General features: G+C 38.5%; 1 long non-coding RNA gene across 1 annotated transcript; it reads left to right on the forward strand.

Moving 5' to 3' along the window:
* The first annotated feature begins 10,657 nt into the window (after nucleotides 1–10,657).
* On the forward strand, nucleotides 10,658–11,062 carry LOC143305775 (uncharacterized). The gene is made up of 3 exons (XR_013062920.1): nucleotides 10,658–10,754; nucleotides 10,820–10,895; nucleotides 11,021–11,062. It is a non-coding gene; the product is annotated as an uncharacterized LOC143305775 (long non-coding RNA).
* The last annotated feature ends 5,068 nt before the right edge of the window (nucleotides 11,063–16,130 follow it).

Genomic DNA, 16,130 nt, shown 5'->3' on the forward strand with positions numbered 1-16,130 from the left:
TTTCTATGATCTTCGTTGTTTGGTTTTTTCTTTTCTTGCAAATAATTAACAAAAGCTCTGTCTACTTCATTATCACAAGGTTTAATCTTTTTGTAGGGTTTTTTGAATGTCTGACTACTAACTGATTGATTGGTAGATTCCGACATACTCTCGTAAATTTCTTCTTCATGTTGTATTTCATTTGATTGTTCGTTTACTTCATTTATTTCATCCATTGACTTGTTATCGTGAGAAGGATTGGGTAGATTTCCAGTTGTACCTGTATGAGCTACTGGTTTAACGTAAGGTAAAACAAATTGCATTACATCATGCAAATAATACTGTTTCGTTTGCTTGGCAGAAGATCCACTAGGCGGTTGTTTCAGGCTTCTCACAAATCCATTCCTAATGTTCTTCCATCTTTCTTTGCAGTCAGCCACTGGAGGAGGATGTAATTAATTTATAAATTAATAAATTACAATTTTTCTTTCAGGTATTTAGCTACTGGCTGTCCATTTAGAGTATTAGCATTATATTTTGCAAGAGGAGAATGTACAATATCAAGAATTATCGCAGAAACAACGCAGGTTATATGGAATGCATTAAAAGAAAATTATATGGCTGTACTGACTAAAGATGAATGGAAGAGAATTGCAAGAAGATATTTTGAACTTTGGAATCTTCCAAACTGTTTGGGAGCCATTGACGGCAAGCATATAAGAATTCAAAAACACAGGATCTGCTAATTATAATTTTAAAGGATATCATTCTATTATTTTACTCGGATGCTGTGATGCAGATGGCTATTTTATCACCATTGAATGTGGTTTTGCTGGAAGAAATAGTGATGGTGGTGTATTTCGTATGTCAGCTTTAGGGCAATGGATAGAAAGAGACGGTTTGAATATTCCTACTACATCACCATTGCCTTACGATGAAACTGGAAATGAATTTCCATACTATTTTGTTGGTGATAACGCGTTTCCTCTAAGAAGGAATTTAATGAGATCTTATGCTTCGAGAGATCTTAATAATGTAAAAAGAATATTTAATTATAGATTGAGTCGTGGACGAAAAAGTATAGAATGCGTATTCGGAATGATGACACAAAAATTTCAAGTATTTTTAAAATCGATAACATGTCGTAAATATGAAACTATAATTTTAATAGTTAAATGCGCCTGTATTCTTCACAATTACATACGTAAAAACGATGGGATTCCATACACAACAAACGAAGATAATAACTTACAACCAAATATGAATTTCGTACTTTCTCCTTTAGGTTTACGTAATTACTTAGCTAACTACTTTTTACAGCCAAATGTCGCCTTGCCATGGCAATGGAATTATTGTATAAATAATGAATAAATGTTTATTTTTTTATATTACCTGACCATTTCATTACAGCCGCTACTTCATTCCATGCTTTATCGGTAATATCCTTCCTTGCATATTCTGATAAAGTATTATTGTATAAACAAGGATATTTTTCAATAGTTTGAACAAATATCGTAACCGACATAGTGTAATAAATATACAGAAATCTCACAAAAAAATATATATAATCTATGTCGCGCGTTATAATACGCCTAGCGACCGACAGTGTTGTACGCCGGGCTTCGTGACGAAAGCATGAAGCGACGAAAACGCGACAATGACGCTTCGTGGACAAATGTCCATATTGTTTTACGTTGACGTGGTAATGAAGCGTACAGTAAGCGTAAAATATCTAATACGCGCCGATGCAGCGACGCCTCCGTGGACAGTGGGCCTTATATTTTCATTTAAGGCAAATTCATTATATTTTCTTTATATTTTCATCTAGCCCGGAGTAATATTAATACTATTATTTTCTTTTATATTTCACCTGAGGGCTGAATTATTGTAAAAGAGACTAATTAATATCTTGCTATACCTTTCAATCTTTATTAAATTAATATTATAAAAGGTACTTAAGACTCCTTCGAGGCCTCCTCCGAATCGATGTTAGCGCCATTGGAAAGAATCGGGCAATCGTGAAAACACATAATTGAGAAATTCGACATTTGACGGTGTGACATCTAACGTCATTATGCAGAATAAGAAACGAAAGTGAGGTGGCATAGTTGCCAAATCACATCATTTGAGAGTTCTATCGCGGTGTTGCCGCATCTGTGACCATCTAGCAAAATGAATTTGCTCGAGCCGAGCGAGATTTTGATTCCTGGCGGACATAGAAAAGGACAGCGCGAGAGAGAGAAAAGGAGTATCATAAATGTAACAACGCCGATCGGCGTAAATATAGTCACAAGCTACGACAGATTCGATGAGACTCTGTAATACACATAACGTACGCGACTATAAGACTTATAGGAATAAAAACTATATGGCATTAATAATTTCAGGAAAGGAATGAAAAATAAAGACATGTAAATTGATCTATAATATACAATATTTATCGATTGAAACACAATCCGTAAATATAAAAAATGCCTCTTCTTTCTCCGCGCTGTCTACATCGTCGATTCTCATGACAGCCACTCCAGCCACGTGTTATTGAAATCTTTTTCATTTGAAATATAATAATGAATTTTAATATAATTGTACCTGCATATACAGAGTGTCCCAGTCTAAGTGTGACAGAATTATATTAAAATTCATTATTAATTTCTTTATTTCTTATTCCCTTCTTGAAATTATTATGTCAGGTAGTTTTCATTCCTATGAGTCTTATAGCCGCGTACTTACGTTATGTGTATTATTTCATTCATTCTACCCCTACCAGCACCACGAATCCGTCGTTCTTTGATGTTTCCGAACATAGAAAAGGATAGCGCAAGAAGGATAAACAAAGAGAGAAAGACTCACAAGCACAACATTTAACCCAATATTATGCTATTAAATGTTGACTGATTTATATTGTGTTTACCTTCATTTTAATCAGAAAAATCTTCTCCACATGATAGTGAAATTTTTATTAACAAAAAGTACAAAATAAAAAACTTTATTCTGTGCATTAGTATGGTCACATTGACACGGGGCATTTAAATGAAGGCAATAAATCCCGGATTTAGTCCCTCTTTCGTCTTTAGCTACTGACTCTTTCTAATCAGTGTTTACTGACTAGGCAATCATATTTGAAAAATGATTCTCCTATTCCATAACAGTTGCGGAGTGGACCGGCAATAATTATGTACATTTATCGAGTTTTCACTGTATATGGTGCAAGTTTTATCATTCATTTTTCTGGCATACCATTTCAAGTATTCTGTCTGTAATTTAATTGATGAAAAAAACATGATTATAAATATGAATAAAAAAGTTTGATGGTTGCACACATTAGTACATGTATTGTTTCATTCTCGAACCTCTTTCTCTCTCGAGCGCCCTATTCTTTTCTATGTCTGGCAGGAATCAAAATCGGCTCGAGCCTGTTGCAATTGTAACAGATGTGGCAACAGCGTGACAGAAGTCTTAATACCTTGCGGCAACTATGCCATACTTCTGACTATATTCGCGTAGCTGTTTGTGGTGTCAAATTAGAATTTACATTTATCGACTGATTTTTGTTTTTATCGACCCCGATGATAACGTGGTCAAATATACCATCAATGCCTCTGACGGAAAATCAGTGAACTATTCTTTCGTCTATTTGACGTCTGATGCGTGCAAATCGTAAATTTCGTTTTACGTCTTCCAGAAGTGATAAATTGTGAAAAATCGAATTTCAGTGACATTGTGCTAGTTCAAGGAAGGGTGGTCTGGTGTGCTATGGGTGGAAAAACCATTAAATCGTTCAATATTTGCTAAAATGCAGCCGAACGCAGCATCCGGCAGCCATGTTGTTTGCTTACAACAGCGTCTGTCTCAATCTTACAGTGTCGAAAATATCATTTTTCTCAACGTATGGTGTTTATTAGTGTTCAAACCGACCAGACTACCCTGTGGTGAAGTCTACCCGTGGGTGCTATACCCGCGAAAATTTCATTTGTGCAATTATCGAGACGAAAAACGAAATCTACGAAATCGAGTGTCTCTCTCACGCATGGCGTATACGTGCATGCTTTCCGTTGATTGTGTGAGTGCACACATACAGATCATGGCACAAGGAGTCTGTGCCCTTAACGTTAGATTTTACTCCTTAACCGCGCACCACACGAACCTATAACCCCTATTACTACATTACGAGTCGCCTTCTGAGAGAACCGCTCTCCCTATACGTCGCGTCGGTGCAGTGACGTACCTATTCTGGGACGTTACAGGTATGGTTCAACATAACGACCATTTGCATCACATATTTTTGGAATCGATGAAGTAAGGACTGGCTATTTAAAGGATAAAGTTTACGCGAACGATTCAACTACAGTGACTGATATGAAGCAGCGTATTATCGACGAATGTGGCAAAATATCAGCCGTTACATTAAATAACGTAGGCCAGTCCTTACTTCATCGATTTCAAAAATGCTGTGATGCAAATGGTCGTTATGTTGAACCATACTTGTAAATTATTGAAAATAGGTAGTTATAAAAATGAAACACATTAAATTATACACTTATATTCAATAACTTTATTTCAATGCAAAACACGAAAGACGTCTGTACTGTACGAGTGCTATCGAAGAAATAAGGAAAAAAACCATGAACGAAAAGCCCTTGTTGAGTCCACTTGAGAAAAACTAAAAATAGATGTACCTGGAGTTTATTGCTTAGGCCTTTTCCGAGCAAAACTCCACAGGCTATCGGTCCCAACCTAAGAACCGTTAAAGTCAGAAAACATGCCTTCAATGTCCTTCAACCCTCGGCTTATTTTTGCGCCAAGATTATTTCCAGATAATTCAACATAAATAAACGCTAATGTCAGTACGAATTTTAGAATTATTTTAGTTGAAATATCTCCTAAACTACCAGCTTTTCGACATACACAGGTCAGTACTTTTTTATAAAGAATGTCTACCTGCATCGTTTAATGCATAAAAAAGTACCCCATTCCATTTAAAAAAACAAAATTGACCTTCATATGTCCTTGACGCGTCTACGTACGAAAAAACTAATAACACCAAAACATGCCGCAGTCGATACCATTTAAGTTCCCTATGAAACATTTTTCATTACGTGCCACAATACCGAGGAAATCAAGATGTCAAAATCGGCTGAGACACCCTGTATATATAATAAAGATAAAGATTTAACCCTTGAATGGTGAAGCTTGAAACACCCGTGACCCAAACTTATAAAATATATATACGGATATTAACCTAAAGTTAAATGTATAATTTTTAAATGAAATAGTTTCATATCTTGTGTGGGGGCTGGATACATGAATACAAAGGAACATTTGGTGTTCAAACGATCAGCATGCTTTACGACGTGCTCGTTCGAAAAAGCTATTTTTGAGGAAATCGTTATATTTTTAATAGGCATGTTTTGTTGTTGTGAAAATTGCGAGTCCGGAGAGGTCTGAGAAGGAGGCACGCTCTTTGTGGTGAACACAGAGTTTATTGCACACTGAAAAATATATTTACAAAGTCGTAACAATAACTAGGATTTGCACGAAAAAGAAACAAGCGTGGTCACGGAAACTATATACACTTAATACTAGTCGATTATAACTAAAGGGTGCGTGGATAGTTGCAACAATGCACAGCGCGGACTGAATTTTGTGTATTGCGTGGTCGGAATGTATAAAACTGCGTACTAGATTCGTAAGTTGTCGCGTGGACCGAAACACGTGGTTACACGGCGAGCGTACGAACAAGAAGAACACGATCGATGATGGCGTCGATCGTGCCGGCAAGCGCAAGGAGAGGGGATTGCGTGGACAAAGAGGGCCCGAGAGGCGCTGCCGCTATCGGTAACGACGCACCGACGAAATACTTTCGTTGCCAACTTCGTGGGCTGAGACAATTCGGGGAATTTCGCCAACATTTGTAGATATTTCAGCAGCGCTCTCAATAGCTAAGTGCGGCATCACAGCCGACTCTAGTACTAGCCATGCTGAACAACGTGGCAACACCGCTCACGTGACAATCGGGAGTCCTATTTTCAAAAACAGAGCCCTGTGCTCGGAATTGTAATTAACGTCTTTTTTAATTAAAAGCTGTAGTAATATACACTATTTTGTGTTAATTATGTATAAACAATATATAAACGTTGCAACTATGGCAAATAGAAGTGATGTGGTAGTATAACATTGTTATAAATGTGATATATATTTTGTGTACTCTCGAAGTAGTTTGGTGTTGTGAAGCATGATATTTAAAATATTTACAGTGGTTTCAAGAAAATTTAGGTATGAAGCAAAATGAAACCATCTTTGGATCAAATTGAAACATTTAAGAATTGATAAACGTGTATTGTAACAGTTCTATAGAATATATAATTTTTTATTATTCGTCTGGTAACGGGGAATTTTTAGGTTGTCTGACAAGAAACAGCGATAGATATCTGGTAAAAATCTGCTTATGTATTTTCTGAAGAATTATACAATTGGGAATCTTTACGATTGTAATCAATGTTCTTTAATTTAGAAACCGCGAACGCCACTCCTGGCTTGTGTAAACATATATAACAATTTATACGAATAACTTTAGAAAACGCGAACGCCACTCCTGGCTTGTATATAGATATATAACGATTTATCTCGAATGTTAAAGGCTTTAAAGAAAAACGCGGACGCCACTCCTGGCTCGTAGGACAATGCTTGGTTGAACGACCTATTGAACTAATCTCGGTTCTTGTGAGGAATAATAGAATCTAACCAATTGGTGTCTATATGAGATTATTAGAACGACGAGAGATCTTGCCCTTGCGGGATAGAGTCGCACGTCGCTGATATGCACAAAGTCTTTGCGTTCCGTGATGTCTAGGAAATGTCCAGAGGCACTTCCGTGGTCTCTTGGATTTTTCCAGATTCAGTGGTTCGTTCAGTACCGTGCTTTCTCACACACAATAGATGGAATATTTGCCGGAACGACAATTGCACGCTTGCCACTAGTAATGGGTAGGCATGCACTGTCGGCGGTTGCTATTGGATGTCTGTGAAATTTGACTGACAAGAACCGAAATTATCAATTTAACGCAACTACTGGTGTAATTTGTTACGTTGGGCGAGACTATGTTATTTGTCTATCTTGGCACTCCTGTTTAGAACAACTAAGAGGTTTCGGCAGGGCACGATTATGTGACCTCGACGATTTCTCTGTCTCTAAGCAACAGTGACCTTGATGTTGATATTATTTGTTACATGAATATTTGAAATAATTGTCTTGAATATATAAAACGTGATGCACGAGTCATATGTGCCACAAACCCAGGAGTCACAAACTGAGTCGCGGCACTGCTTCACGGAATTTGTATTTCACTGGTGTTGATGTGAACCGATTTAGTGTAACAGAATTTGGATGTTATAAATTCATTAAACTGACTACTACGACGAAACCTTGGTTATTCGCGAACGGGTATCCCTTGTAGCAGTGCCGCGGCTCAGCTTGTGCACGCGACTCCTCGGTTTGAGGCGCATACACGAAGACAGTAAATCGGCAGTTTGACGATTTTACCAAGTCGGTTTGACTCGCCTTCGCGTACCGTTTCTCGCCCAACGGACCCTCGTATTTCGCGTCTTAACGCTAGCGCTTTCGAACGTAGAGTGTCGGATCATCAATCCCGCATCGATCTCCTTCGATCGATCCTAGGTAGGGATCGATACCGCGTGGGGATCGATGCGCACGCATCTCGAGCGAGTGGAAATCGTCTTCGTTTAAGGGGCATGCCCCTAATGAGCGGATATATATATATATCTATATGTAACATATACGGTTACAGTATATAAGTTAATAAAAACCTTGAAACAAGCGAAATTATTGGAACGAAACCAAAGAGGTTATGTGAAGTCCAAAGAGTAGTCGGGAGTCTGACGACGTTGATTGGCTAAGAGTCTGGGAGTCCGGGAGGCAGATAGAGTAGGGTAGGTGTTGATATATTCAGACCGGACTCCCGCGGTGCTGCCATTTTTACTTCAGCACGGCTAGTACTAGAGTCGGCTGTGGTGGCATCATAAACTGGGGGTTTTCGAAAGGACCATCGTACCGGGCCCGACAGTCTCTAAAGCTGCGTATACATTTATTACATAGTCTTATTGTTACTGACTCTCTTACTTCATTTTTTGGTAACGAGATTTAGTGTGGGACCCATAAAAAAGCTGTTCATGTAAAAGTTCAATGGTATGATAATGTTTATTTTTCTATGACTTCATTTTCTTCGTGAATGCAACGATGCACTAAAAAAATACAGATGCACTTTTGGTTGACCTTTACCAAAAGGTGGGACGCAAATCCGGATGTGTCATATGTCATTGGAAAGCCCTTGACGAAAGGAATACAATGATGTGGGTGGGAGGTCTTAAATATGAGACCTTGACCCGCTAGAGGTCAAAAACTAAAATGCCCCAAAACATATAAATTCATTCACTTTTTTTTTTTCTTATTTAACGAGGAGAAATCTTCGAAAAAGACACCCTAACTTAACCTAACCTAACCTAACCCTAACCTAACCTAAATATGGCGGTGACGGCGCTGTATCTGCGGTGGTTTGCACGTTACACAGCAACATTCGCGTTTTTATCATAATCCAGCGTCAGGAGCGGGTCTATCTGGGCGAAAACCTCTCGCACAACAAAATTAACGTAATTTTAGTTTTTAACCTCTAGCGGGTCAGGGTCTGATATTTATGACCTCCCACCTACACCATTGTGTTCCCCTCGTCAAGGGCTTTCCAATGATATATGACCCATCCGAATTTGCGTTCCACCTTTTGGTAAAGTCCAACCGCACTTTTTGTTTAAACAGAATTGCATTTCTTTCTTTACTCGTATCAACTCCTTGGAAAATTCTGGATAAAAAAGTAATATTAGGACTAATAAATGGAGGGGCCTTGGCTCCTTCTCTCCTTCTCTCCCGTCGCTACTATTCCCTCTCATTATTACCTATCACCTATGTTTAACAGTACAATGTTTAAAAAACTAATATTTCGTGAGATTTCTCATATTTTCCATAAGTCATACCATTCAATTTTTACACCAAAAGCTTTTTCCTATCTCTTACCAAAAAGATATACTTCGTCCCAATTGCGTGACGCTTGTATTTCCAAAAACCTATAGTAACTTTGTTTTTCGAAACTAATAAAAAATACAAAGGAGTGTTAGTCAATATTCTGAGTGAATGCAAATAATTTAAATAAATAAATATCTCATATACAACTTATGTATGTAAACATTTGCAGAATTATTGCAAAGAGGAGGTATATTCTTCTCTTGATATACTTCCTCTTTGAGCGAGGTTTGTTGTGGGGCGTTGTGAAAAATCCAGGCGGGCGTCAGTCAAAACTTAGCGAAAAGGGACGATCTCAACATTCAGAATGAGAGAAGGACAGCATGACTGTAGTGCGTCTCACTCAGCGTTCGGGCGTTGTTGCCTTTTTTACTTGCCTTCGCTGACACAGTCGAGTGACGTAACCAAGCTAACGCCTGATTTTGGCTACGATTCCAAATCGACAGCCTTCTTAGTTAGACGCCACCTTATAACTACTAGCTGAACTGAATTTGTCACGTGACTTGCTCTGTATTATCCACAAAATGGCGGAACTGGTCTGTAGGAATGCTTTTACGGGATTCGACTATTCGTCCTTACATGAGAGAATTTGGGGCTGGGTGAGGGCTTATTCGAAAGAGGAAGGTCCAATGCAGTACGGTCAACTCATGATTTCAGTCACAGCACTCTTTTAGTGGCCGAAAAATACTTCGATTCCGCGACTGCATTTTGTCGATTTTTTCCTCTACTTTGAACGCTTATATTACTAAACATCAATATAATTCCACTGAAACATGAGTTGACCGTACTGCATTGGATCTTCCTCTTTCGAATATGCCCTCATCCAGCCCCAAATCTTCTAGTATAAGGACGAACAGCCGAATTACGTAAACCCATGTTTAGGCCCATTTTTGCCGGTAAAGTCAACGTGCTACTATTACCCGTGTCCACCCCCTTAAACGCCATCGGCCGCATATACCTGCGCTGGTGACTCGCAGGCCCTCCAAGCTCCACTCTTGTGAATTTGATTAACTCACCCCCGGACTTCCAGGCGGCGCTGATGTCGCTTCTCTACATGCATAGCTTGTATCACTGATTTTAACATACACAACTAAAGATATCGTGACGTCACGTTCCCGCGAAATTTGTCGCCGCTTTTTCAATTGTTTCAAAATTTAAAGAGACAAAAGAATTATGGCGCACATGGTTGCACATGGTGGCAGCGTGGGTGACTGAATTTCCAGGTTCGTGAATTCCATTATTATAATAATTACTATTATTATTATTTAAAAAGATATTTTTTTAAGTTTTTTCTAGGTTTTTAATAACTTCTACTGATGAGATGCAGCAACAGCAGAAGAAGATAGAAATTAAGTAAGTACAGAATTGTTTAAAATTGTTACTGAAAACAGTAATCGTTTACATTGGTGTTTTAGTAATATATGTATTTAATTTTAATTATTAAAATGTATCTTTAAAGAAAGAGCTAATGAAAAGTACTAATGAAAACAGCAGGATGTTCTCCTTCACTCAAGAGAGAAAGGATAAGAAGAGGATGGCGCAGTGGGTGGAAGTATGTGGCAACCCAAAGTCAATGCTTCCACTTGAAAACTGAATTTCCGGATGATCTGTAACAGCTGTTTTGAAGGAAAGTACTTCGTAAGAAAAAGATTAATAACATCAGCAGTTCCTGCACTGAACTTACTTGGTAATAACTCTTATATAATTTTTATAGCATATGTAAATAATTGTTAATGAAAATATTTATTACAGTGTTTGAGGCTGCCTTTATTAAAATAGAGCAACAAGACATCTGGATGCAAATGAAAAGAAGAAAAAGAAGAAGATTGTAAGTATTCAGTTTACATATACAATATATAAAACCATTAACATGGTATTAATACACTGAGGTATACATAATAATACTTCTAGCATGAAGTGTATGTATAATATTATATAATTTTGTTCTTATAGTTAAACCTGACCACCAGGGGAGTGGAGAACCTGATTTTCGAGACATTTGGTATGTGTGTTTTATTGTATGTATGATTGTGATTAATTGTATATTATTATTGATATATATATATTTATTATATTGTAGTGAAAGTTTAATATATGGAATGGATTATGGAAATTAGTCCACATATATTGTTGTAATTTCTTCCCTTTCACTATTTTTATTCTTCAAAGTTTTGAATAGGTAAGACTATGCACACGTATATAGGGAGCATATGCTTGTGTGCGTATCTCACCGATAACATTTATATGTGTTTGTAGCGACACCAGCGCCTCCTGGAAGTCCGGGGGTGAACTAATTTTAGTTACAGCATTAAATACGGGAGTTTGGAGGGCCTGGTGACTCGCTGGTCACCCTTTGTATCAACGATCAGCGGCCCTGTTGGCTGTTGCCGGCTTCAAGAAACAATATACATATAAGTCTGGTACCTGTACGACTAGTCATTCCAAGAATCAGCATTATACGAGACAGAACTCTATCAAAATAAAGAACATTCTGTAACCTACTAGAACACTCAAGTCGTGTTGCTTTCAAACGAAAATAGAAGAGCATGTCAAAACAGAACTGGTTGAACATTTTTAGTTGTGGTTTAAAATGAATACGGAATCTAATCTCTTGTCGCCTGTTATAATGTTGTTACGTGGCCGACGGCTTGGCAGCGCGCGTGGCTATCAGAGGCTTTCTGATTGGCGGCCGCGTAACTTATTTTATTATCAATACAACCCGAGCGGTAAGATTGTATTGTGGTAGGAACTGTCACAAGGTTTCACTGGGTTTAAAGGAGAATGCTAATGTGGGTTTGACACAGCAATGTATATATTCTACAATCTTGGTCTATTACAGATGTTGTTGTCGCGAATATAGGTGTATAATGTGATATATTACCTATTTCCACTATGCTCGGTGTTCACGCACTGGCAATGCGGGGGTGTTGTGTGTGGTTGATTGTAATGCCAAATAGAAATACGACTCGCGGATTCTATAAGGTGAATGTTGCTCGAAGGGGACTTCAACCCGATCTCACTAATAGTAACCAACTCACTACCGTACACGACGTGCTCGACACGAGATGAACTCTGGTACTGCCCCCGATCGTTGGTACGAACGGGTTTATATACTAATTAAGAAGGGTGGTCTGGTTACTATTCGAGTGATCAGGCTGGGTCCACCTGCCTCTGCGACAGTTTAGAGTGGTTGCATCTGCTATTTGATTACGGCGGACCCATTGCTTTCCCAAGTGTTTGGTTCTGCTATCGGTGGGCCTTCTGTTTATTACGAGAGTAAATGGTCGGTTTGCCCGAGAGTTTTCCTTTCCAGATGTTTAAGCTTATTTGAAAGGAGACACGTTTGATAAAAACGGTCTGTCTACGTGACAATGTAAAAAAGGAAATTCTAAACATTCCAAACAACAAATAAAAATGTTTGAAATGGAATAATTAATCAAAATTTGAAAACAATTTAAATGAAACTTACCCATTCGTTCCTAAACTAACTTGCTATGCTGAAAGATAATTCTGCATAATTCTCACCTGATAATTCTCACTGTATCGATCTTGAACATTCGAAAAGGGAACACATTACGAAAAACAGCTGATTTCCAGACGAGATCATTGAACTCACTCAACCACACGGTCACTGTCACTTTTCACAGAATTTTCTTTCAGGTAAATAAACATTTTTATTCACTGTCACGTTGCTATTGCACTGGACACAAATGAAAAACATGTAATATATTCCGCACTATTTCGTAACGTTTTTGCGACGTTATTAGTCTTCCTTTCCAACTTCAAATGGGACTGCCAGCTTGAATGTTGTGAGTATTTTTACATGATCTTAAATCTTATTTTAAGGATTGTAAATAATTTGCCGGACCACGTATCCACAATTATTTTTACAAGTGCCAACAATAAGATACGCAAGCGTGATACCGAAATCAAAGGGACACCGTCTATGTGCGATCTCGTAATTCGGTAATTTCAAATTCAGATTCCGTCGTTGTTAAACTCTATCTTATATGCGAGCTGTAACTTTGTTTTTCTAAGATTACGCGCCATCCTACATCGCGACAACACCAGGTGTTTACCGGCGGTTTTTCTATCTCCAACGACTGTCTGTACGGAATTTATATACTTCTTTTATGAGTCGGATTTCAATAATCCATGTATGGAAATTTCTTGTCAACATTTGATCAAAATTATTTACGAGTCACAGATACGTTCCTGCTCTCTTCAGTTGAATAAATATTGTGATATTTTCATTTTTCTAAATACGTCTTAATTTCTTGTTAACGTCCCATTTTCCGCCTTTGACAATTTCCAAAGCTTAAACTCTCTCCTTGAGAATTAATCGCTATAGATTTACGCGTGTCGAGAGTTCTTGGAAGCACCGATACACGAACACCTTCAGAAAGCGACAAAAAGACGATTATACACTAATATCAAATCAGAAACGAGCTAGCCTCCTCCAATTAATAAAATACCATAAACCGGACTTTGTCCTGCTAGGAAAAACTAACAAGGAATGATCTCGAACCCGAAAATTCAAAAAATTATAAACCTTCGTGGAAACGTAGAGGGTGTCCCCCTGATTAAAACGCAATTTTTGTTTGCTGTCCATATTCGGTCTATCTTGGCGAAATTTCCCAAATCATCGCAGACCAGAAGAAGTTGGCAATTGAAAATATTTCGTTGGTGTGTCGTTACCGATAACGGCAGCACCTCTCGGGCCCTCTTTGTCCACGCGGTCCCCTCTTCACGCGGAACCGGTACGATCGTCGTCATGATCGATTCTTGTTCTTCTTGTTCGATCGCTTGACACGCAAACACGTGTTGCTCGCTGTCCACGCTTTTCGTACAAGAACAGTTGTTCTTGTTACGTTGCGCGTTGCGCGAGCGCGCAACGTAAAAGAAATTATAATAATAATAATATGTGTGTATATATATTTAATTCTTATTTTTGGGCGATGAGAAAGGTATCGCTGCCACCAGTTCTGACCGCGTATGACGCGGAAGCGTCCTCTACGGTCAGAACGAAATTAAAAGACGGAAAATTTAGATAATATTTATTTCCATTGGGTTCGTCAGCGCTCTGGGTCCCATACGGGTCCCTCCTTGAAACCTTGTGTTGGTATGCGTGGATTTAAGATGTGATATGATAAAGGAGATGATACAAAATGGAACTTGAAAGAAATGTGAATGCAATTTAGTGTGCAAAAAGAAAATAATTTAATTCAAAATTAACTATCGAAGCTAACAGAACTGAATTTTGAAATGACTAATTGTTTGAATACTAAAATGATTCTATTAGATTTCTGTTAATCACTGTTAAGTAAATTCAATTGATAACAATACTGTTTAAACAAGGGTAAAGATGCTTAACCTATTGTACGTTAATAATATAAATGAAAAATCGGAAAAATGTCTAACCTTTGGTTTACAATGAGAGCTTCTATTGTAATTATTACACGTATTTGAGATGTGGAAAATATATGGTTAACGTAGAACGACTGCCTCGACCTGCTATAATGAAGAATCGAATTTTAGGCGGTTTCTATCCGCAAGGAAACGACCTGAATGAAGAGACTCTTATAACCCCCGAAAGGGCCTTACAGGTCGTCCCTGATAAAATATCTCGCAGTCGAAACAATCGTCACCCACACACACATTCGCGATGATTGAAAAATACGGAATATTAAAATAGCGAAAAATAATATAATCGGTACCTGACTGTAGAAACGAGACGATCTAAAATGAAGAGACTCTTATAACCCGTAGGCTTAATAGATCGCCCGTTTTGCCGTGTCTAAATTGAATGCTAATGCCGTGCTCGACAAATTAGTACAGAACAGGCTTACCGTGAAATTGTAGAATGCAATACAAGATGAAAAATCGCTCTGAGATCGCTAGGTTATCGCTGAATAATCGCTGGTTAATCTGGAACACCAAGAAAGGTTGAGAGATCTGCGGCGGCACTTCACTTGTCGCGCGCCCGTTTGTCGTTTGTTGCAAAATTAATTAGACGAACACAAGACGATTACGCTCTTCGGAATAATATAATAATAAACGCGAGTGAATTTAATACGAAAATTACGCGAACAACGGATTAAAAGAAAGAGAAAAGATAGAGGTTTAATAGTGTGAAATGGCTTTACGTGCGCGTCTCTGAATTCTTGCCGCGTATCCGGAATTTCACTCTCACGACACTCTGCCTAATCCGTAGGTCTTGCCGCGCAGGTAAATTACAACGAAGTACGAACGACAACTCTATCTCTAGACGCACGGGCTCCCGTCCCGACTTACTCGATTGTTCGACGAAGAGTGATCAGAATCGATCGCGATCCTAGCCGGAAGGGCTCGTCGCGAGGACGATGTCCTGCGTGGGGACATTTCGGCAAATCATAGCGCGTGACGACAGCGTCGCGTGCGTCGCTATTGGTTAAGCGCGCGTGCCAGCTAAATTCCTCTAGATCATGTTTTCTCTCTTTCTTGGTGTTCCCTCTCTGTCTAACGGCTTTTCGGTGTTTCTACGCCGTAGAATTTCTGGATTGTTCCATGTTTTAATAATTTGGATATTAGTAATTGAAGCGATTATCGACTAGTAAATTGAATCAGAATTATTGAACAATGAATTTGCAAGTAATTGAATCATTCGTAGTACCATTGCGCACGGATAATGAAACCGATGATCGCGTGGTTTCTTAATTAACAATCGGCTTGTTCACAATCATTTGTTCGCAGAGAACTCGATCAATAATATGGATTGCGCCGGTACGCTCGATATAAGGCATTCGGTGTTCGATTGCTATTTTTCAATAACGACAGGTTTCCATTATTAATCGAATATTCGTTATTTCAGTTGCGACGTAGTTGCTTCGAGAACGTTCTCGCCATTCGAAAATTACCGTTAGGTTTTCGGTTTCAGGCAAATTCTCGGAATTCGATACAAAGACTTTTATTGCCTCGCACGACCCTTTGCCTCTAAACAGTCCTCGAACGCATGCTAACGTTTGCCTGCAAGGGTTCTCATTCCTCGCTCTCGCATTCATACAAATATTCAACGAGCTTCATT

This window comes from Osmia lignaria, chromosome 10, assembly GCF_051020975.1.
Source record: "Osmia lignaria lignaria isolate PbOS001 chromosome 10, iyOsmLign1, whole genome shotgun sequence".
NCBI classification, from domain to species: domain Eukaryota; kingdom Metazoa; phylum Arthropoda; class Insecta; order Hymenoptera; family Megachilidae; genus Osmia; species Osmia lignaria.